The sequence below is a fragment of the Rhinolophus sinicus genome, linkage group LG05 (assembly GCF_036562045.2).
Source record: "Rhinolophus sinicus isolate RSC01 linkage group LG05, ASM3656204v1, whole genome shotgun sequence".
Classification (NCBI taxonomy): Eukaryota; Metazoa; Chordata; class Mammalia; order Chiroptera; family Rhinolophidae; genus Rhinolophus; species Rhinolophus sinicus.
Window position 1 is genome coordinate 87,281,668 of NC_133755.1, and position 25,263 is coordinate 87,306,930.

At 37.1% G+C, this 25,263-nt stretch overlaps 1 protein-coding gene across 3 annotated transcripts in view; it reads right to left on the bottom strand.

Moving 5' to 3' along the window:
* ZFAND3 (zinc finger AN1-type containing 3) overlaps positions 1–25,263 on the bottom strand; it is a 296,203-nt gene that overhangs the window by 212,634 nt on the left and 58,306 nt on the right. The window lies entirely within an intron of this gene.

The following is a 25,263-nucleotide window of genomic DNA, read 5'->3' on the forward strand; positions in this document are numbered from 1 at the left end:
CTCCCATGGCTAGTTGTTCTAAGAGCTGGCTAATCACCGGTTAGTCTACCTTCTGTCACAGAACTTGACACCTCTCACAAAGATATGCCACCTAAACCATCACAAGAAAAACAAGATGAAAGGCTGGAACCTGGCAGAAAACAGACCCATAACAAATAACCTACAAGTAGGTGCCTTAAGATGGTGAATCTGCAGCTGCAGTTTCTTCAAAGAACATACACACCCTCCAAAAAGCAGAACATGCCCACAGCTTCCAAATGCTCTCCCAGCCAGCAGACCTGCTTTCCAATACACAGGCTTATCTGCACTCCCAGCAGTTGAGCTGAATGATTGTGAAGAACCAGTTTTTTGTTTCCCAATCTGCCTATGACCAATAAGTATGCCTATTTTACTTCCTGTGATCACAGTTTTTTTGTTCCGTAAACCAGTAAGTGCAAAAAGAAAGCATTATTTCTATGAAATCTATGCTGAATACTTTGCATAGATTAAAAGATATGCTGCTATTAAAAAAAAAAGATACTGTCAGATTAGACAAGAGAACTTAGATTGAGGAACAAAACATAAAAATCTAAAGAGCACCTTCAGATGTTTCATGTATCAATAGATTCTCACTCCACTTAATGAGACCACAACTGGACGTTAATTAGCAAACATTTATTTAGGCACTGGTGTGCTAGTTACCAGCTAGCATGTGTTTTACAATTGTTAATGCACTACTATTATTATCTACATTTTTATACATGGGAAAACTGAGGCACAGAGTTTCAAATAACTTGCCTAGGTTCACATTCTAGTAAGAGGCAGAGTGAGGGCTCCAGCCCAAACAGTCCGTCCCAGAGGCCATAGTCCCACTATGCTAAGCTACTGCAGATGATGTACTATTTGTGTGGGTTATGTAAGAAAAAGTGTATGGTTCTCAAATCAGTTGACTGATATGCAACGAAAAGGTCTTAAGCCTATCGCAAAAGCCAGAAATTATATACATGCATTTTAAACTAAACTAAAGCATCTAAGGTATTTTTTTAGGATGCCATGCGTTAACACATTTTTTTCATTTACTTATCAGTCAGTCTCATTAGAATAAGAGACTTTTGGTATATATTTCCCATGTTGTGGGGCAAGCGAATCACAGCCACGGTAATAGAGTAAACGGCTTCATATTAACTACTGATATTACTGACATACCATATTCTCTTTTCCCAGGAAAAGTACTTACAGACTTAAATGGAACATTCTGAGAATCCACCCATGATTAATCAGCATCACAATAAGAGCAATTTCAGGAATGCACAGAGGACAAAACAAGCAACTGTACCAAAAATCTTTTCTAAAAATGCGGAGAAAAAGAAGTGAACTATAAACGAAATTCTTAACATTCAGAAACAATTAAATCTGGGTGAAATAGTTTTTTGGGTGAAATAGTTGACATATACGTTTATTTACTATAAAGACTGTCTTTACTCTTACTGGACCCCCTTAATTTCTCTACTACATTGTTTAGTTAAGTGTTAAAAACTGCAATCAAATATCAAAAGCAACTTCTAAAACATAAAATCCATCTCCACACTTTACATACAACCACAATAAATTCCTCTCTGAAATTTTAAGTACAAACTATGGTTTAACAAGTCAAGGCGACATCTGGGATATGCTCATCCAACATAGCAACCTAAGGAAGACAATTGCAAAATGCCTTTTCAACTACACAATGAGGTTATTTTTAAAAAGTATTGTATGTACCTCACCCCATCACTTCAAGCAATGGACGCTGAAACCTTTGGGCAAAAGGTTACTGAAGAACAAGATCTCATAATAGTCTCAAACTGTCATCCTACAAATTACTTACTAAATATAAAAAGTCATACCTTTACAATCTAGCAGCCAATACCTTAACCAAGTACCCAAATTTAGCTACACATTGAGGAGACAACCTGACATTATGCTCATCCGATGCAATGTACACTTATGTTTTTAAAGTATTCATGGTATTTTTATGATTACATACTTTAACTCACTTTTTCACTTAATCACGGGTGGATAAAGAAGTACACAACCTCACCTATTAAGTATCCTTGCCAAAAATGTTTAACTTAAATCATGAGAAAGCAGTAAGACAAATCTAAAATGTGGGATAAGCAAAAAGAACCAGAATTCTTCTAGAACTTTTTATCTTCTAGATTAAGAGACTATGAAATAACCAAACGCAATCTATAAATCATTTTTGGAATCCGGCCACCCCTATTGTTAATTTTTTAAAGTCTGATAATGATATTGTAGTTATGTATGAGAATGTAGATATGACAGTTTTACTTTTTAAGTATTTCAGCATGTATCTCCTTTGTTCTTAGGAGATACATGCTGAAATACTTAAAAGGTAATACTGTCATATCTACAAATGGTTCTAAAAAGGTATATTTATGGGAAGAGGTAAAGCATGGATAGCAAATGTGATCTAGGTGAAGAGTATATGGACATAATTCGTTATACAACTTATCTTAACCTCTCTGTGGTGTTGAAATTCTTCAAAATAAAAAGCTAAGGGTGGATGTTCACACAAAGATTTGTACATGAATATTCATTATTCATAATAGCCAAAAACTAGAAACAATCCAAATGCCCATCAACTGTTGAATAAATAATATGATACTACCCACTGAACAGGCTTACTATTCAGCCATAAAAAGGAACACACTACGGATACGTTACAACATGGATGAACCTCAAAAACATTCATCTCAATAAAAGCGGCCAGTCTTCTTTCTACATATTATGATTCCATTTATGTGAAATATCAAGAAAAGGCAAATCTATAGAAACAGAAAGCAGACCACTGGTTGCCTGGAGGTGGGCACAGAAATTTACCAACAGTAGTCCTGAGGAAACTTTGCAGGGTGATGAAAATGTTCTAAAACTGGATTATAATAACGGTGGTATAAATTTACTAAAAATCACAGAACTATACAGTTATAATGGTTGAATTTTATGGTATGTAAATTATACCTCAATAAAGTTGTTTAACAAAAAGGTTGGGAAAGGAACATTTTGTGATTTGAAAAAAAATCAATGTAAAAACAGTGATAATTTGGAAAGGAATAAATTTGGATATCTATTAGTGTAGACTGGAAGCAGGAAGTAAGAAATCAGGTTAAGCTTATGAAAAAAGGAAGTTACATTTCTACAAAAAATAGAATTTTCAATAAGATGTTACTTAAAAAGTTAAAAAAAAAGTAAAGAATGCCAATCCCTTATGTTATATTCTCAAATACATTTTTATATTCCCAAATAAGGCCCCAAAAGGATAACACCAATTAAATTTATAATCAAAAGACTCTGCCTTCAACAACAAAAGACAAACATCCCAATTTTAAAGTGGGCACAAAGGACTTGAACAGACATTTCTCTAAAGGTATACAAATGGCCAACAAGCACATTGAAAAGATGCCTAATGTCATTAGTGATCAGCAATATGCAAGTCAAAACCACAATGAGCTACACTTCACACCAATAGGATGACTATCATAGTTTTTTTAAGTTTTGGTCAGAATGTGGAGAAACTGGAACCCTCAGACATTGCTGGTGGGATGTTAGATGGTGCAGCCGTGGAAAACAGTTTGGTGGCTCCACAATAACTGAAATATAGAATTACTACATGAACCAGAAATTCTACTTAGATATATACCCTGAAAAAACAGAAAATAAGTGTTCAAACAAAAACTTGCACACGCATGTTTATGGCAGTGCTATTCACAGTCACCAAAAGGTACAAAGAACTCAAATGTTCCTCAACCGAGAAATGGATAACCAACTCTGGCGTATATCCATACAATGGAATATTATTGAGCCATAAAAAGGAATGAAGTACTGATCTGCGCTAGAACACAGATGAACCTTAAAGACATACAAAGTGAAAGAAGCTAGCCACAAAAGGCCACAAGCTGTATGATTCCATTCATATGACATATACAAAATAGGCAAATCCAGAGAGAAAATGGATTAGCAGTTACTCAGGACTGGGGAGAGGGGAGAGTGGCTGCTTAATGGCTTCAGGTTTCCTTTTGGGGTGATGGAAGTTTTCTGTAACTAGATACCGTGTTGCCCTGAAAATAAGAGCTAGACGGACCATCAGCTCTAATGCGTCTTTTGGAGCAAAAATTAATACAAGACCCGGTCTTATATTAATTATATTAACTTAAAAAGTTAAAAAAAAAAGAAAAGAAAAGAAAAGACTGGGTCTTATATTAATTTTTGCTCCAAAAGACGCATTAGAGCTGATGGTCCGGCGAGGTCTTATTTTCAGGGAAACACAGTAGTGGTAATGATTGCACACTGTGAAAGTACTAAATATCACTGAATTATACACTTTAAAATGGTTGAAATAGTGAATTTTGTATGTATTTTACCATACTTTAAAAACTCTGCTTTTGGGTATAGAGCGTATTTAACTTGAATTTAATTATTACAAGTTTTCTACTTCTTTTGGCTTTTACGTATACCATAGATCATATAACAGGTATGCCATAAAATCTAACATTTATTGACTACTTACTCTTGTAAGATATATGCTAGGCATTTTCTGTGCATTTTCATCCCAAAAAAACTGTAAGGTAGGTAGGTAGGTAGGTGTTATTGTCCCCATTCTATGTATAAGAAACCAAGGCTCAGAGAAATGAGGCAACAACTATTAAGAGGTAGAGGTGATATCCAACCCTAACATTTATAAGATTACCTCAAATATAAAAGGAAAGGAATAAACTAAATGATTTCTAAGACACGTTCCAGTAATACAACTCTATGAATATGTCGCAGAAAGAAAAAGAAAATCATACCCTTCCCCAAACTGTCCTGATAGCTTTCTGGTGAAATACAGAGGGTACCAAAAAATATATATACACATTTTAAGAAAGGAAAAATCTGTATTAAAATTTTAATACTCAACATATACCGACAACAAAAGATGAATACAAGGCCTGTGTGTACATTTTGGGGGCACCCCCGGTATATGGACAGAAAGTCAACACTGGTCCTAACAGACCTTCAATGTGATATGCTTCACATCTCTTTCCCCTCCACCAAGACCAAGATATTGATTACCGTGCTAGTTACCATTTCCGGAGTACGCAAAAGGTACGAGGTCACTGTCACCACTCATTTCAAGTGAACCGTGAAGAGGAGCAGGGGGGCTGGCTGTACATAAGCATCCCAGGAAAAGAAATAGCTTCACAATAGAGACCCCCAATCTCCACCCCAGACATAGTGATCAAAATCTCGGGCTAATGCCCAAGAATCCTTATGTTTTCTTAAAAGCCCAGGTAGGCAGCATCATTTGGCAATTGCCAGTCGCATGGGGGAAAAAAATTTATTTTTTTTTCCAGTCAAATGAAACATAACAGATAAGCCTGATTCCATTAGCATTGACTTCAGAGTACAGGAGAATCAGATTTATTTATAATCTAGTTATGATGTCGGATCTTTTTACTGTACTTTCATTTCAGAGGACATGATTTCACCCAAAATACACTTGAATCTTTGCATTAATTCATGATACTCAAAAGATCAAATTGTACCTATAATGCCTTTAAGAAATCTTTTATGAATTAATTCTAGCTGCACATGGGTATTATGTATATTATGTGTGTATATACGAGGTCGCACAATTAAGTCCGCAAATTTGTTGCTAACCTTTTTTTGATATCAAAGGGATTATTCATTATGAATTTGTACCAACTGGACAAACAGTTAACCAAGTTTACTATTTGGAAGTGCTGAAAAGGTTGCGTGAAAAAGTTAGACGACATGAACTTTTCACCAACAATTCATGGCTCTTGCATCACGACAATGCACCAGCTCACATGACACTGTGAGGGAGTTTTCAGCCAGTAAACAAATAACTGGATTGGAACACCCTCCCTACTCACCTGATCTGGCCCCCAATGACTTCTTTCTTTACCCAAAGATAAAGGAAATACTGAAAGGAAGACATTTTGATGACATTCAGGACATCAAGGGCAATATGATAACAGCTCCGATGGCCATTCTAGAAAGAGTTCCAAAATCGCTTTGAAGGGTGGACTAGGCACTGGCATTGGTGCATAGCTTCCCACGGGGAGTCCTTCGAAGGTGACCGTAGTGATATTCAGCATTGAGGTATGTAGCACTTTTTCTAGGATGAGTTCGCAAACTTAATTGTCAGACCTTGTATGTGTGTCTCTGTGTATACACATACACATACACACGAATTAGTAACCTTATATAACATTTACATTGGTGCCTGACAATCTAGCCTCAAATAGTTTTCAAATAAACAAATGCAAATAAATGCAATAAATATTTACTGACACCCACATTATGTGTCAGGCACTGTGCTGGATGCTGTGAATATAGCCAAGGACGAGACACAGTCTCACAACACTTATTAGCAGGGATGTATCAGTCATTAATCAGGCTGCTATGGAAGTACCCACCCCTTTTCATCATTTTCCTTATTTTACTTTTAGATGTGAACATTCTGCTTCATTCTTCCCTGGGGCATTATAGGATTCTCATTTTGTCGTATCAACCCCTTTAAATTCCAATTTTCATTTTACATGGGGACAATGTACATCTAAGCAGCCTCTGTTACTATTTCAAAGCAATTGGAAAAATCCCAGAATCCACATTTCCACTGGGCTGAGACTTTCCAATATGCCTAATAATGATACTTTATGACCTAAAAGTTCCAATGAATTGGTAGTAAGAAAACATTGATCTGCTTCAGTGGCACTGTAATTGGAATGGTGATTAAATGCATCATGTTAAATTTACCCTGGGCCTTTCCCAGTGTGGCAAATATAAAATGAGCTATCAGCATCAGCAAAGCCTAAACCACTCTTTCCTTCTAACATGATACTTCTCCTGCATGTCCAAGGTGGGATGTTTGAGCTTCTCCATTAATAATTAAGTGGCATAACATGACAAACTGTATATACCCATATAAGCTTCCACGGATGTACCCTGCCCACATGGTTTATTGCATTTAGCAACTTGGGACAACCTCATGTATATCAGAGCAGTGCATTTGCACCACTATAGTTAATGGTCTGTCAGCATTTCCATTATAAAGCAATTTTCAAAGGTTTATTGCTCTGCTGAAGAATTTGCTCTGAGCTGAAATCTGGCATTCTAGAAAAGCAAAAACTGTAGCCCATAGTTGTTTATTCCCTTCCAAGTAGGCAAAGTAGTTTTTTGTGTGTGCTTTTTTTTTTTTTTTTTTTTTAAGATAATCTGACCCTTTATTTTAGAATTTCCTTATATAGCCCTTTGGGAATATCCACAGAACAAAACCTCACACCTCACAAAGGGACTATTGTTTGGTAATAGCAGCTAGTAACTTGCAATGGACAAGAGCACAGATTCGAATTTATATATGGAAAACAATTTTTAAAAAGCAAGCATATTTTTGATGAATAAATTGCAAGTTTAAAAACTTTTTCATCAGTTCTACCTAATTTTAGTTTCCTAATTTTACAGTACACTGCCATTGATATTAAAATCAGGGGATGACTTTTAAATTCTCATCAATTGTTAAATCTTTTAACCTTCCCACTCAAGAACCACAGCTATTACTGACCTAATGTGAATTTTATCTACTCTCAATTCCCTCTTACCTCTACTGGTTAAAGGGAATAACTGCTGTAGGTAAAAGCTAGGTAGCAAGAAAGTTTATATAGTAGATAGAAGAAACTTTGAAGGCAATTTAGAAAATTCAGAAAGTGATGCTCAGAGCCTGAATGACCAAGTTCACAGAAAACAATTGTGGTACCTAGAAGATTGGTCCATTAGTGATTAACAATTGTATTCAATCTCTGGAAACTGTTCTATTAATCTGAAAACTTGCCAGAATATTTCATTCCTCAAACAGAGAAGAAATCAACTATTCCAGTACTTTAGTTTCTTGTTATGAAATCTAACTTGAAAGCTTAAATATTTACATTTTAAATTACAGGGTTTTTCAGTTATACAGCTAATTATAATTCTGATACAACTCTACCCAATAAATAAGGGGGTTATAATATGAGAATGGTTTGTTTTCTAAATATAAAGATTTTCATTATGTCCAAATAAAGACCCTCTAAAACTCTGGAGATTGGTGAGCAACGCAACCTTTTAAAAATGAACACTTTAAGAAAAGTGTAAAGATGCATCCTAAATTACTACCGATGCAGCTTAATATATTTTGCCAATTTTCCAACTTTCTGTTGAAGACAACTAGCTATAATCTCTGAAATTATTAATATTTAAAAACATCTATGAAACACTTCCAGACAAGTAAAAACACAGAATGTTTATAAAATGTTAAGTAAACGGGATCCAATTCATGATTACAGCCATTGGAAACATGGACATGAATGCACCAAACGAGGACTAGAAGATTCTAACAAACATTCAAAGACAGAAAAAATTCTGTTCTATGATTTTTATTAATGTTGCTATAGTTTCTTTATAACATTTTATATTCAGATTCCAAATAAATCCTACCTTTACCTTTGGCAGGCACTGACCATACTTGCCAAATGTTTAAGTATAAAAGCTCAAGTCAAAAAAAGTTACTTACCAAGGACAAAACAACGGCACACTCAGGAGTAACCTTCAGTGATACCCGTGTTACAAGTTAATTGGTCTGATGTATAGAATCAGAGATCTAAGTAAAGAATTAAGGCCCCCGCTAGAAGGTCCCTCCAGGAGTTAACTCAAGGACCCGGGAATCCCTGTGGCTTTTGTAAGAGAAACCTCCTGTCAGCCTGCAGCGGTGGTGCAGACGCAGCAACGCAAACGCAGCGAGTGACCCAGTATATGGTGTTGGCCATCACACCTTCCACTCAGCCGCACTGCTTTTATCCAAAGGACTGAAGTTTCTCTAAAAGGCTTAACTGAAACACACCGGGAAGTTATCACTGATGGTTTCATTTCCATGTTAGGAACATACACACAGCCTCATCAATGATTTCAAATAACTACAAAGGGTTTTACCAGGTTTGATAACAGCTTTTCATCTCCTACCCATTTGCCGCTCAAAATGCCCTTCCTTTCTCAGGCAGCCCTTTTTCTTTACCGTGGTGTTAGTAGGAAAATAAAAGACCCTGGCCACAGCAAAAGGACCAGAACGATCTGTGGAAATTAGGGTATCTCCATGGTCCCCCTGCCTCTACCACCACACTAGCCTCTTTCAGTAAAGTTTACTCTAATAAATGTGTCGCATTATAGAAAATTAAAAGGCACTAATAAAGAGTATGAGTGAAAATATGTCCCATTCCCACCCGTCAGCCAAATACCCAGTTCCCCTATTAGGAGCAACTGCTCTCACCAGTCTCTTGTAGATCCTTCCCTGAGGCGCATTCTATTTTAAACTACATCCCCCTTACCTTCCAACAGCACCCCCAGCCTGCTGCATGCTTTATTTTCCCTCCAGCACTGATCAACAATGACCTTATCATTAGATACTTATTATTTACTATTATATATTTGATTCCTTTATTCTTGGCCCACACTCACCCGCAACAATAAAAGCCCCCTGAAGAACTCTGCTCACTGCTATAGTCCCAGAGCACGGAATACTGCGTGGAAGGAAGATAGTGGACCCTTAACAAGTATTCGCTGAATGAGTTAATAACCTTCATTATCACAAACGCTAATAACTAGCAAATTATCTATTCTTCACAAAATACAAGCTTTTCCAAAAAGGAAAAAAACTACAGGAATAGTATACTCTATTTAGGGAGCTAAATCAATTTAAGAGGAACTAAACTTGCAAACGCTTGATATTGCTCATTATTTGAGATTACAAATTTTACACTGAATTTCTACATAAAAGGAAGTCTACTTAAACACCACTTGTAAGATTCTTTTCCCGAAAATGAGATGTCTTCTGAAAGTCTATCTAAGGAAGTAAAAGTTTAAATGTAATCTGCAATCTCAGAAGCACTGAACAGGTAGTTTGCTATGTATTTTTTTAAGAACGAGGTATAAATACATTATAAATAAAAACATTAATAGTAAGTATGGGGGAAAAAACCTTCACACATATACAGAAAGACATGTATTACAAGGCTTTCTGCAGCACTGTTTCAACGAGTTAAACAACTAAATAAATAGTTAAAGCAAGGCTGCCAAAAGCCTGAACGTCCAGGGACAGCTGGAAGGCTCAGTTGGTTAGAGCGAGCTCTTGAAAAGCGGGGTTGCCAGTTCAATTCCCACATGGGCCAGTGAGTTGCGCCCTCCATACCAGATTGAAAACAACGAGCTGCTGCTGAGCTTTCAGAGGGGCGGCCGGATGGCTCAGAGGCTTAGAGCTCGAGCTCTCAACAAGGTTGCCAGTTCAAGACCCACATGGGATGGTGGGCTGTGTCCCCTGCAACTAAAGACTGAAAACGGCGACTGGACTTGGAGCTGAGCTGCGCCCTCCACAACTAGACTGAAGGACAACAACCTGGAGCTGATGGGCCCTGGAGAAACACACTGTCCCCCAATATTCCCCCAAAAAATAAAATTTAAAATGTTTAAATAAAAAAAAAGTGTGAATGTCCATCAAAACAGACTAATTAAATAAAGTATGCTGTATCTATTGAGTACAATATGAAGCTACCCAAAAGAATGATATAATTCTATAGGCTGAGATGGAACAATCTGTAAGATTTTATCACAGGAAGCTGAACAGTATGGATAGTACATTCCGAAATGTGTATTGTTTAAATGTATGACTATTAAGAAGCACAGTATACCCATCACCAAAACCCCTGGTGAAAGGCTGCCACAGGGTAAAGGAACTGTGAACTGGGGTAAAAGGGTTTACTCTCACTGTAAGTAATTTGGAACCATCTGGATTTTTTCCATGTGAATATTATCTTTTCAAAACAGATAAAATTACGGAATAAAATTAAAGAAATTTTACTTAAAATATGCAAAGGCAATCTCTGGTATCTTTTAGGCATAAGGGTTAAAATTAAATCAATCTCATTTTAGTGGTGCTTATTTCAAGTATTAATTTATAATATACAACTTAAATCCAAATATACATCTAAACTGGACAGATGAATACTTTTGGATCATGAAAGGATTCATGCCACCTCAGAAAAAGCACCACACAAAATACATAGTGGCACAATGCCATACCACTCTAACCTTCATCAAATAGCTAAATTTAAAAGAATGACAACAGCAAGTTAACAGTACACACACTTAATGTCGAAATATTGTATGCTTTTTCCCTTGATGTCAACAAAAAGGCAAGGATGTACATCTACTCAACACTGTACTGGAGATCCTAGCGAGTACAATTAAGCAAGAAAAGCAAAATAAGAATCATAAAGATGAGAAATGAAGTAAATCTGTCATTATTTACAAATGACCTAACTGGATACATAAAAACATGCAAAGGAATCTAGAAATATCAAAAGTAGCAAGTGAATTTGGCACACTCTCTGACTATCAGGTCAACATACAAAAATTTTATTTCTACACTTGAAGCAAACAATTTAATAATGAAATTTAAATCAGTAATATTTACCACAGTACCCCCCAAAAAATCAATATCAAAATATAAATCTAAAAGATGTACAGGGCTACACTGAAAATTATAAAACACTACTGAGAGAAATTAAAGTCTTACATAAATGGAGGGACACAGAGGGTGCCAAAAATATATATACCCATTTTCAGAAAGGAAAATGGTTTAAAATTATAATACTCAATATATACCAATAACAAAAGATGAATACAAGTCACGTTTGACGTCTGCAATTACAAGAGGTGCTCAGAGTGGTTCCCATCGCGTCCACACACTTCTGATGACAGCGAACTGCTTGAGCAACACTGATCAGTGTCCACTTGTCTACATTTTTTTGACACCCCCGGTATATACACTATGCTCACAGCTGAAAGGTTCAATATGATAAAATGACAACTGTCCTCAAATTGATGTATAGATTCGACAGAATTTCAATCAAAACTCCAGCTTCTTTTCAATTGCACATGACAGGCTGATTTATAAATTTTCATGGTATACAGACATAGGTATACATATAAATATGGATTTGTGAAAATTCATTGAGTTGTAAACATAACATCATACACCTTAAGTATATGTAAATCATACCTAAATTTTAAAAGAGGATATATTATGAACAATTTTATGGCAATAATTTTAAAATGTCAATAAAATGCTAAGAAAAAAACTTACCAAATCTGGGAACAGAAAAATCTAACCAATCCTATAACTAATGAAGAAAATAATTCCGTAATTTAAAGCTTCCAATAAAGAAAACGTCAGGTTCAGATGGCTTTACTGGCAATCTATAGAGTTAAGAAATAAGTCAATCATAAACACACAGCCGAGAATGGAAAGAGAAGAAACACTTGTCAATTCTTTTGATGAGGATAGCATAACCTTAATGCCAAACTCAACAAGTGCATTACAAGAAAAAAAGAAAATTACAGACCAGCCTCATTCATGAACGCAGATGCATAGAATGTAAACAAAATTTAGCAAACCAAAGTGAACAATAAAAGAATACGACAGCACAATCAAGTCGGTTTATTCTGGAAATCTAATGTTGGTTTAACACTCAAACATCAATGTAATGCACCATACTAACAAAATAAAGGAAAAGAAGAAATGAGCATCCCAACAGATGGAAGAAAAGAACTGAATAAAAATTAACATGCACCCATTACTTTTAAAAATTCATTTAAGAACAGAAGAGACTTTAACCGGAATAAGAGTACTGAAAAAAAATTTATTTTAATAAAACCAACATCAAACGTAATGGTGAAAAGCTGAAAACTTTCTGTTTCAAACAGATGCAAGTATAGCTGTTATCACATTTATACATCTATTCAATGATACACAAGGCAGCTCAGTCAGTGCAGTAAAAAAAAAAGAGAAGGAAACGGTACAAGAATTTAAAATACAGAAATTAAACTAATTCAGAGTAGATGATTATATAACTAGAAAACCCACAGTCCCTATAAATTAGAATTAATAAGTGAGTTGAACAAAGTTGTCTGACATAAAGTCAATATACAAAACCCCAGGGTATTTCTATATAACAGTATCAGATACCTTTGGTGATATTAAGGCGTTAAGGCACTATCTTAAGGCATTATATTAGGATAATTATTTTGTATGATAGTGGTGTTAGTGTTTTATCTAGAGAAAAGAAAACTGTCCAGAGTTCTAAAATACATTCTAAGTTACTTTTAGATGAAATGATACGGTGGCTAGGATTTGTTGCAAAATGACTGAAGGGGTATAAATTAAACAGAATTGAACACAAGGGTGATTTATAATACTATTCTAATTTTGTTTGCATTTTCCCATAATAAAAAGTGAAAATATCAAGAAAATAAGACACAGACTAAGTAAAAAATATTTATGAAAGGCATATCTGATAAAGGTCTGTTATCCAAAATATGCAAAAAACTCATCATGTCATTAAAATGCAAATTAAAGAAACAATAAAATACCCCATACCAGCAGACCTGCACCACACACACACACACACACACACACACACACACACACACAAATGTTAATAAGCATTTACAGGAAAGTGATATCAAATGATATCAAATGAAAATACAGACCTACACAAAGAAAGAACATGGAAATAATGATTATGTAAGTAGACTTTTTTCCAATTATTCATATCGCTTTAAAAGATTTTTTAAAGCAAAAATGGTACCAATGTAGTACAGATTTTATAACACATGGAGAAGTACATAATAACAATAACAAAGTTCAAGAGATTTTTAAAACAGAAGTAAGGCCCTTCTACCATACATGAAGTAATACAATATCACTCTTAAGGCAGACTGTCGTAAAATAAAGATAAAAGTAACCAGTAAAATAACACAATAAAAAGTTATTCCTAGATGCCTCTTATCGGGTTGAGGAAGTTTCCTTCTATTCCTAGTTTGTTGAGCGTTTTTTATCATGAAAGGGTGTTGGATTTTATCAAATGCTTTTTCCCAATATATTGAGATGATCATGTGATTTTGTTTTTTATTCTACTAATATATTACATTAATTAATTTCAAATGTTAAATCAGTATCACACTCCTGATATTATCCAACTTCGTTATGGTGTATACTTCTTTTTATATGTTACTAGTATTTAGTTGAGGATTTTCATATCCATAACCAAAAGAGATATTGATTGGTATGTAGTTTTCCTGATTGTCTTTGTTTGGATTTGGTATCCAGGTAATGTGTTTTGGTTTTTTTCAAGTTTGTAAAAATTGGTATTAACTCTTTAATTTTTCTTTAATTGTTCTTTAGATAAATGTTTATCAATTTTGATATTTTCAAAAACTAGTTTTTGGTTTCACTGATTTCCTCTATTTCCTCTATTGTTTTTCTTATTTTCTATTTCATTAATTTCACCTCCAATCTTTATTATCTCCTTCTCTCTGTTTGCTTTAGGTTTAATTTGCTCTTTTGTTTCCACAGTTTTCTTCTTTCTTAGTATAGGCGTTTACAGCTATAAATTTCCCTGTAAGTACTACAAAGATACATCCCATACATTTTGATATGTTGCATCTTCAATTTTCATTCATCTCAAAGCATTTTCTGATTTCCCTTTTGATTTCTTTTGACCCACCGGTTATTTAGAAATGTGCTGTTAATTTCCACATTTTGGTTAAGTTTCCCAAGTTTCTTCCTGCTATTCATTTCTGATGTCATTCCATATGGTAGGAGAACATAATTTGCATTATTTCTGTCCTTTTAAATGTACTGGGGTTTGACCACCTAGCATTATGGTCTATTCTGGAAATGTCCCATGTGCACTTGAGAATAATGTATATTTATAAAATGTTGTTAGATGAAGTATTCTATAGATGTCTGTTAGCTCCTGTTGGTTTATAGCATTGTTCAAGTTTTCCATTTCCCTGTTTACCCTGTCTAGTTGTTCTATACATATTAAAAATGAGGTTTTGAAGTTATCAACTATTATCGTCTAATTGTCTATTTCTCCCTTTCTTTCTGTCAGTTTTGCTTCATGTATTTTAGTGCTCTATTATGTGGAAATGTGGAAACAGAAATTCCCATCAACTGATGAATGAACAAAATGTAGTATATCCATACGATGGAATATTTGGTCACAAAAAGGAAGCATCAGCGTACATTACAACATGGATGAACCTTGTGAACAGTATAGTGTGTGAAAGAAACCAGTCACAGAAGACCCATAGCATGAGATTCCATTTCTATGAAATGTCCAGAAGAGGGAAATCAACCATTTCCCCAAAAAGAAGACCTAGCCGGACTATCAGCTCCAACGCGTCTTTTGGAGCAAAAATTAATACAAGACCCAGCCAGGTCTTACATACTAGAATATAAGACCAGGTCTTAGATTAATTTTTGCTCCAAAAGACGCATTGGAGCTGATGGTCCGGCTCGGCCTTATTTTCGGGGACACACAGTAGAGAGACAGCAAGCAGATCAGTGGCTGCTGAGGGCTGGGGGGTAAGTGCAGGAGGCTGGGGGGTAGAAAGGCGATGGCCCAAGCAGACAAGGTTTTACTTGTGATGCTCAAGATGTGTGCTTGGTGGCTGTAACCCTTTTACTGGTTTCCAGAGTTGTAACAAAGATAGTTCTGGCAGTTTCTGCTTATTTTTCAATGATTCTGTGGAGGGATGCGTGTTTGAAGCCACGTGCTCCATCATTTGGCTGAAGTCCCTCCTGGGCTTACTTTTAAGATATTAAGTTGGATGGAACTATCAAGATAGTTCAAACTGTTTCAAAATAAAAATTGAATTTAGAAGCACTCCTACTATTCTATAGGTTGATGCTCAAATTCTCAGATCATCAAGAACTCCGGAATACCAGACTGTGCCTATCTCAAAATGAAGTAAACTGATAAAACAATGTTGCTTTTGACTGAGCAAAATTTAAACTAATCGGATGGTGTTACGCTAGCCATACTTCTGGTGCTTTGGGTACTTTTTACTATCAAATTACTCCATAAAATTTACTATTAATGAAAATAATATATGTCAACTACATTTGTGAAATCTTTCACAGTATTTATAATTTAATTCATTCCACACAACAAGCCAATGAGACAGAATAATAGAGCAGATAAGGCAACTGTGCCTTCTTCATACCACATGTGCAGCCAGCAAGAGTCAGAGGAGAATAAAAGGCCCCTGGTGCTCAGGCTCATGGGCTTCCCTTCAGCTGCACACCTCTGAGGAAACCCGAAAGTCCACATACGTATCTGCAAACAGGGATCACTCATCTAAATAGCTCAGACTTAATAAAAGCACTGTTAGGGACTCAAATCGAGGTGCTGTTTATTTTAAAACCATAAAGCAAAAATACATATTTATTAAACAACTGTTAACAGGGGATGGATTTATAAATGCATGTGTGTAATCAAAACTATTAATTCCAGACTCATCCCAGCAAAGCAAAGCTTGTGTGTGTTGTCAGCTGGGATATGAATATAGAAGGAACTAAAATGATTCTTGCTATTATGAGCAACTGCATGTAGCAGGTACATGTTTTTAATTCCTATTTTCGTTCTATCTAAAAGTAAGAATTGAGTGCTAAATGCAAGCAGTAACATAAACTACAAGGCCTAATTGCTCAAAAAGTTATCATGACAAGCACCCTAAAGATAGACAGAGCATGTCTTAACATGCCAAATCATTTCACTTTTCTAAGATAGCTGCAAAAGTAACCAGAAAAAAAATAACAAAATAAATCACTCTTTAAAATATATACAGTGCAGTTTCTAAAAGTGAAACATACATTTGAAAATAGAAAAAAAATATATTACATAATAAAGGTTGTATCAACAAACAAGAATATATTTTTTATTTTTTGAAGTCTGGCTGTTTATTGAATCATGGTTCAAATCAAATACACTCTAGCCAGTAGGCAAGTATTATATAGCAGCAATGCCCAATAGCAAGTTCCAGACTCACCACGAGGGGCCCACAGTTCAATACCAAGCACAATGGGTCTCAAAGGCATTTATTATTATTTTCCTCTCACCACCTTCCTACGTCTTTCTTAACTATAACATAAGATATGTTATTAATTCAGTGCCTGAGACTCCCAAACAGACCTCTATTCTCAGTGTGGCAGATACTGCTGGTAACATACCCAGCCACTGCTCCTTCTCTTCACTCACATAACCCCCATTTTCTTCTGGTGACCCCAGACATACAGCACCAGGGTAGAAAGCAAGGTAGGCCTAAGCCAGCATGGCATCCATTGCTCCTCTCTGCCAACTGCTGATGGAGCTGTGGCCATGAGACTCAGTTCTGGCAAATGAAATGTAAAGGGAAGTTTCTAGAGGTGACAGAGGAGTTACCGGGAAAAGTTTCATTCCCTAATAATAAAGAAGAGCAGAGAAGTCCCTTTTTTCTCCTTCTCCTCCCTTCCTGTTTCAGATGTACTCATACAAAGGGGGATACTTGTAGGTGCTGTGGCCACAATGGAAAGACAAGCAAACTGCAGAGCTGTAGAACCAACCCTGGAAACACCGACTCCAGACTTCTCGTTAAGTGAGATAATAAATGTCAGTGCCGTTTAAGCCAGTGCTTCTCAAAGGGCGGTCCGTGTCCTGCTGCCTGTCGGCAAAGTGGGTTACCAGCCCACAACGAGGTAAGTACAGAAATTGAGAGCAAGCAGTCAGAAACTTCATAGCAATTTTGTATTTCTACGTTTTAATTGTTATTTTATAAAATGTAACTCTGTGATGAATTTAAAGTAAACCAAAAAAACGGGTCCTTCACTACACAGTGGAGAAGCATTTGTTTCAGCCACTTTTAGTTGGATACTAAGTTACTTGCAGCCAAAAACATCCAGGGATTTAGCAACTCCCAAGAGAAAGCAGTCCACACAAGGTGTCTTACATCCTCGCCCATTTTAAGAGTGACCTTTCGCAAATAACAAAACATACCAAGTGAAATTAAACAAAATAGAAACAAATATGATCTGGAGAATAGCATTTTGGTCTCTCATCTAATCATAAGTTTCCCAGGATCCCAGAGCACTGTGGAAAAGGGGAAAGGGAAGTCGTGAGAAAAATGCAACGCATATGCAATCCAAGTGATACTGGGGAAAAAATAACTCTAAAAGAATAAAGAATAAATGATTGAATCATTATGCATTCCTACTGACGCCATAATTATACACCTACATTTCAGATGTTAATTCTCTTTAGAATATTAATACTATGTGACTTCATTAAACTAGTTCAGAGCTCAGTTGAGCTGATCCATTACAGTATCAGATCAGAGACGGAGCTGTGTAAAAATCAAACTTGCCCGGTTGGCTTTAAAGAAAGTTAAACAGTGCACAATGGCAATTATTTTTTAACACATCTATTAAAACTTTCTACTCACAATCTGCAAAGTGTTTAATATATAGAAAAGCTAAAACAAACATATGAAAAATTTATAGCTGTAGACTTGGAAAAGTACTTAACAGGAAGATGTACACAATTAAGAAAAGACCTTAATTTGTGGTTCCACCTTACGTGTTTTTTTTTTTCTATTTTGTAAATTAGGAAAACGCCTAGGAAGAAGAGTCTATGCATGCTTTCTTAGAACAATCAAAAATGATAGATGAGAGCATGCAAGTAGAAATCTCAACACAATGAAAAGCCAAACTGCACTTGAGATAACATGACCTCACAAAGGTGTTTGCCAAGGCCATCTGCTTTTCAAAAAGCTACACATTAATTTCTCAAAAAATAATTCACATCTGTAATCAGTAGCTAAAAGAGCTTGTCCCGAAATTATGGGTGTAGTTAACAAACATCTTAACAGCGTAATTAGATTAACTCTCATTGATTAAACACTTAATTACTAAACTAAATAAGGCAGCAACATTTTTTGGCAAAAAATACATTATGGTATGCTTATGGAAGCTGCACCTAGCATCAGATAGAGGTCTCCAATCTAAACAGAAATAAAACTAAAATGATATTTTATAATCAAATTGCCTTGGACTTGAAATATGCCAGACAAGATTCTTCCATCAGGGAGTACAATTCAAGGTGGGTTTATTCTTTTTCTCACAACTTTATTCCCAACATCAGAAGTTCCAACTTGGTTATGACTTTTCTCATAATATACATCAAGGTTACTTGTTTAACAAATAGATATTTCTTTTAATAATCCTGCTATAAAGCAAATGCTTTAGTTGGTACAAAGTACGGTCAGCCCTTCATATCTGTGGGTTCCACATCTGTGGATTCAACCAACCAAGGATGGAAAATATTTGGGGGCAAAAAATGTTGCATTGTTGCTGACGTGTGCTGTGTAGTTAGGTCTACGATGGTTGCATCTGCCCTGAACATGTACAGGCTTTTTCCTTGGCATTATTCCCTAAGCAATGCAGTATAAGATCGATTTACATACCATTTACATTGTGTTAGGTATTATAAAGAACTTAGAGATGATTTAAAGAAGACGGATGCAAATACTATAACACGGGATATGAGGAATTGAGCACCTACAGATTTTGGTATTGGGGAGACCTGGAACTAATCCCCCACGGATACCGAGGGTCAACTGCACTAATGATTTTTATTTAAAGAAGTCATGATGATTACATAGTTTATACAAATTCTTTCATATGCCAAGAACAATAAATGCATTTCTTTTAAACTGAGAAGTAGTTGTGATGTACTTTTGCAAGAGAATTACTTCCATTACTCTGCAATTTCACTGCTTTCAAATTCAAGAACAAAATTTATACCTAGAATGACATTTAAAAGAAAAGTAAAAGGGGCTTGTTTCACCATACTACCACACTTCCTCCTTCATTAAAACACTCTTTATGCTTTGTAATTTTCACTGGTTGAATAATAAATTGCCATATGAAGGAACCGAAGCATGATGTGCCACCAACAGCTTCAGGACTGTAACACCCCTGACACGGATTCGTACGTTAGCACAGACACAGTCCCATGCACTCGTACTGGGCGAAAGTGTGCTAAAGAGATCAAAGTGGAATCCAGGGTCCTTTCCACGCTACGACAATGGGCACCCTCTTCCCACGAGAAACCACTAGTCCTGCCCAAACAATCTGCACTGTTTTAGGATTCAGCCTTTCACACCAACAGGCTTGTGCTCTGACTGACGGAGTCTAAACTCCTAACTGTCCACACAAAGCAGCGAGGCCCAGCAGCGCTTACGTGACCCGTCTAACATCACATCACTCAATGAAACCCAGCACTGGCTTCCCTATGCGGCTGGAGACTCAAAGCTGAATTTCAGCATATTCTTTGCACTGAAAACATTTTTTCCACATCCAATTGAATACTGTTCAGTGTTAAAAAGAAGTAAACTATCAAGGCATGAAAAGACGTGAAATAACCTTAAATGTATATTATTAAGTGAAAGAAGCCAATCTAAGAAGGCTGCATACTCTATCATTCCAACTATATGACATTCGAGAAAAGGCAGAATTATGGAGACAGCAAAAGAATCAGTGGTTGCCCGGGACTAGAGTTGGGGAAGGAATGAACAGGCGGAGAACACAGAGTATTTCGGGCAATTAAAATACTCTGGATGATATTATAATGATGGATAGATGTTATTATATTTGTAAAACTCTAGAAAGACAACACCAAGAGTGAGCCCTAAGGTAAAACTATGGACTTCGTGTAATTATGATGTGTCAGTGTAGGTTCATCAATTGTAACAAATGTGCCCCTCTGCCAAGTGATGCTGATAACGGGGGAGGTTATGCATGTGGGTCAGGGGTACATGAGAAATCTCCACATCTTCATATCAATTTTTCTATGAACGTAAAACTGCTCTAAAAAAACACAGTCTTTGAGAAAATGAAAAACAAAACATTTGCTCAGCTGCTGCTCAGAATTATACAGACTTTTTTCCTTTTTCTTTTTCTCCTTATTTCTGAAAACAAACAAGTCAACTATATGCTCAATTAAGTGCTTCTTTTAAAGAAGTAATCTCAAGGAAGTTACTCCGGACACGGAGGCTGTTACTCCAACACAGTGTTAGACTTCTCCTTCAGTTGTCTTCAGACCTACACTTAGAGATCGTAAGAAGGAGTTACTGCACGGGCAAGTCAGCTACAAGCCAGGCTCTGAGACTGTGCTTACACCTCACACCAGGCCTAGAAGGGGGGGATGTTCTTGGTTTGAGAGACGAGGAAAGCAAGTGAGGCGTGTGCTGCGGCTGCCAAGGCCCTGAACACAACACTGGCCCCCTTCACTGTCTCCAGTCACCTCCATTAAGGACCGTCTGTGTTCTTCACCTTGATGATCATCAACCCTTTCGATCCAATCTTGTCTCCTTCCCAAAAAGCCACATGGGATGTGGAAACTACTACTACCTACGACTACTATCTAGCAAGAGCGGGAGTGCCTGAACTGTTCTACATGTTCTCTACGCAGCAGCAGCTTGGAGAACCAGCCACTGGCCATTTTTCTGCCTTCGCCTCTCTCAGGAAAGTGTTGAGTGCCATCCCTGCACACCTGACGCCTCTGAGCCTAACGTGCTTGTGGGGACCTGGCCTCCCACTTAGAGTTAGCGCGCTAGGGAGATGGTAGAAGTGAGAGACTTGCACAGGTCTCCTGCTCTACAACCTGAGGACACACTGGAACCATATTCTAGCAATCTCTCAAAGAACACACAACCTTACCCGACGCAATCCGCACTTTTGTGAATCAAGACATACTTCATTTTCAACCATTTGTAAAGCCCTGACTGGTCCCAAACAATATCAAAACCAAACAACCTCTCACTTTTATGAGGCCAAGTTCAAAACTACTCTCCGTTACAAGAGCTACACATAGGCCAGACTTCTAGACATCTTTCTACCTACCCAAGTTCTTAAGGCCCTAGAGCACTTGCTCATCCTGTAACCTTTAGAAGCTCTAAGCTCTAGCTGCAAGTTTCCAGGCCTGGAAAATCTCCAGAACATTAAGAACTACTGCGCTGGGTAGGGAAGTAGACAACAAAAGGGATACACCATTTAGATATGGAGATTTCTAAAGGCTTAGAAACATGAAAAACACGTTTGGAATCTGAGTATGTTCTATACTATCAACAGCAAACGGGGGGTGGGGGGTGGGGAGGGAGACATTAGGAAGAACAGAAAAATCCAATGGTAATTCTCTTTGCAGTGACAAATAATACAGCTGGTACGAGACTGAATTACCCCAGGATGCACTCACCCTCCAGATGCGCCTTGTCCACTACTTTTACTATCTGTGCGTCACACTACCGATTTATTAACTAGAATTGTAAGGTGTCTTAAATATAATCACACACTGGATAGTGCTAGTGAAACATTAAGCAACCACTGGGATGTAGTGAGCACGAGGAAATGTTTATGGAAAAAACACAAAAAAATTCCTAACTTCCACAATGAACAAATGTAAGAGACACAGAGGATTTCTGTTAAGAAATGCCAGAACTGGTCAACTACTTGCTGTTCTCATTTTATATGTAGCCCAGTCCAGGAACTGCGCTAATCTAGCCTGTGCTTTTTTAATGTCAAAAAGCTGGGTAAAGACAAACTCTTTATGCTAAATAACTGAAGGGAGTGGCTGGGGGTGCACAGAGCAGGGAGGCTGGTGTCCCTGGATTAAATAGGAGTTACACTCGTCTCTGCCTTCCTGCTCCAGAGAACAGGGCAGCCGCTGGGACTGTCAGACTGGAAAACGTACTTCCGATGCATCCTTCTTTCAAGCATCAGAGGAACCGTGGGCCTCAAAGCCCCAGCACTAACAAGCACCCCATCCTTGGGCAAAGCGAGAGGAAGAGAATGAGAAGGCTATTTCATGCTTCTGATTTGATCACTGCACCCCAATAAACAGAACCCGAAAAGCCTCAGGGTAAGTGCTTAATCTGGCCACCCCATCCTGATAAGGGAGGAAACAAGAAACCACAGCTATTACAAACAGCTCTAAACATTTTCACCTAAGTCAGCGGTTGTCTTCCCTGTTTCAGGGGCGGTCGCATGGCTTTCATGACAGACACCAAGGGTAATACTTCTGTTAACAGTGGCCCCGCAGTGTCATCTCCTCCCTCAGCCCCACATCCGGAGACCTAACCACACACTGGCCTGTCACTGGAAACCCCCTCACGTCACAGCTGTCTTTGCAATCACCGTGCTTCACAGCGACATTCAACAGCAGGCGCGGGGCCACAACACCAGGGACATGAAACTGGACGTTAGGAAACGAGAAGAACAAAACCGCCCTGACACAGACCACCGGCATCTCAATGACCTACAGCCTTCCCGCGATCTCACAGGGACCTCTGTGAACTTACTGTACTTTTTACCTCTGTACTAGCGTCCAGAGGAATGATTTTCTTTTTAACTACATTTGTTGAAATTCTAAATACAGTCTTCGACTCCACCCCTGCCTCAACTCCCATTCCTGCAGGCCTAATCTTTTCTTTCAAACCCTAAGGAGCCAGGAACAAAAATCTCTACGTAGGTTCCAAAGATTTAAAATTCTTGTCTTTCCCCCTTAGTGGTCTACTGCTATGTTCCAAAGCCTATATAGCAGGTATGGTTTGGCTAAGATGTGAAACAGCAAAGCTCCGGCGGTCCAGCTGTTTCCTTTTCTAATTAATGAAAGGGGAACCTGCGGCGGGATTAAAGATTCAGGCTGGCCCCAGAGCTACGGCCTCCCTCCAGCATCAATCCTGCCTCTTGCTGGCCTCAGCAGAAAGACAGAACAATCAGCTCTCACCTCTGGCGTCACCTCACAGGACATTAGTAATGACCCTGACAGTCGGGCCCGCCACCCACCAGCGCTTTAAGTGAAAGGTCCTCGTGATCCGGCCTCCCTCGCAGACTACCTTTTAGGACGCACCAGCACACAACAGTAGGGGCTCTAATAATGAACTTTTCAAAACATATATAATGAAACGGTAATTTATGATCTAGAACTATATAGCTTTTTTTGAATATATTTTTTCATTATTAAATGTCTCCTTCATAAAAGATGTTTATAAAACACAACACATACCTGAAAATGGAAATTCTGAATAATAATTTTAGGGAATATTTTCTCAAAATGTGCAACACAGACTTTTTAATTCCTTTAAAATTTTTAGTTCAGAGGAGCTATCTCATCCTGGAGAATTTTTCCAGCTTGATCTTCAATTCCAAGTGGCTCATTCAAGTCAACTCTGGATCATCTCTCGGGAAAGATTCTCACCACGCTCCCTTAGCAAGTTATTTCCAGTGCCTGGCTGACCTCACTGTCAGGTAAAATTTTAGCAGGAGATTAGAACATTTTTCTTTTTAGTTCCAGAACAAAGTCATTTTTAGATCAAAAAGAATTGCTGCAGCATCCCTGCTGACACAATAGGATAAAGCAACGAAGAAAAGCCCTGGTTAATACCATTCCGCTACTGGAGAGTTTATTTCTAAAGCTGTGAATATAGTTTTGAAATATGAAGCTTAAAGTAACATGGACAGCCAGAGTGTGTGGTTTTTGTTGTTACATTTTTAAAAACTAAATCCTTTAATAGCTATTTTGTCCATTCACCTTTCTTTCAATACTGAGAATGGGGAGAAGAAAAACATTTCATGCCAGTAAATGCTTTATTGACCTAACTCTTATCTGAACAAAAATGACCCATACCTCACAACCTTTAATTTAAAAGCTCGTGAATTTTTTTAAGCCAAATATACAACACATCAAATGCAACGATTTTGCTTTGAATCCTCAGAATGCAGCCAGGCAGCCAGCACTAATGATCTGTCCCACGTACAGCCAACTAAACAACCCCTCAGAAAGACGTTCCAAACCAACATCTTTGGGCTATCCTGAAAAATAACACAACATTTAGTTCAAAAGAATTAAATATCAAATATATCTGGTTCCAAGTGTTACTTTTCATACCCAAACTCACATTCTAAAGGATCCATATAACATGCAGGATAGTATCTTCACCAATCAGGAATTTACTATCAACCACATCGAGATAAAAAGTATTTTACTCATCCATGTCATTCAGTTATTCGAACACTTTTAAAATATTCATTAAATACACACAAAACAAACTTCCAGACCCACATATTCAAGTACCTTTGATTATGCAGTTAATTCATTTAGCTGGGTTCTAGTACATGGGAATAGCTATGTTAGTTACACAGAAAAAAATTCCATTTCATAACCACAGTAAATAATCACCCCTAGAATGCAAATCCATGAGGGTATCAAAGATAATGAAGATGGTTTCATACAATCCTCCCAACTTTATAAAATC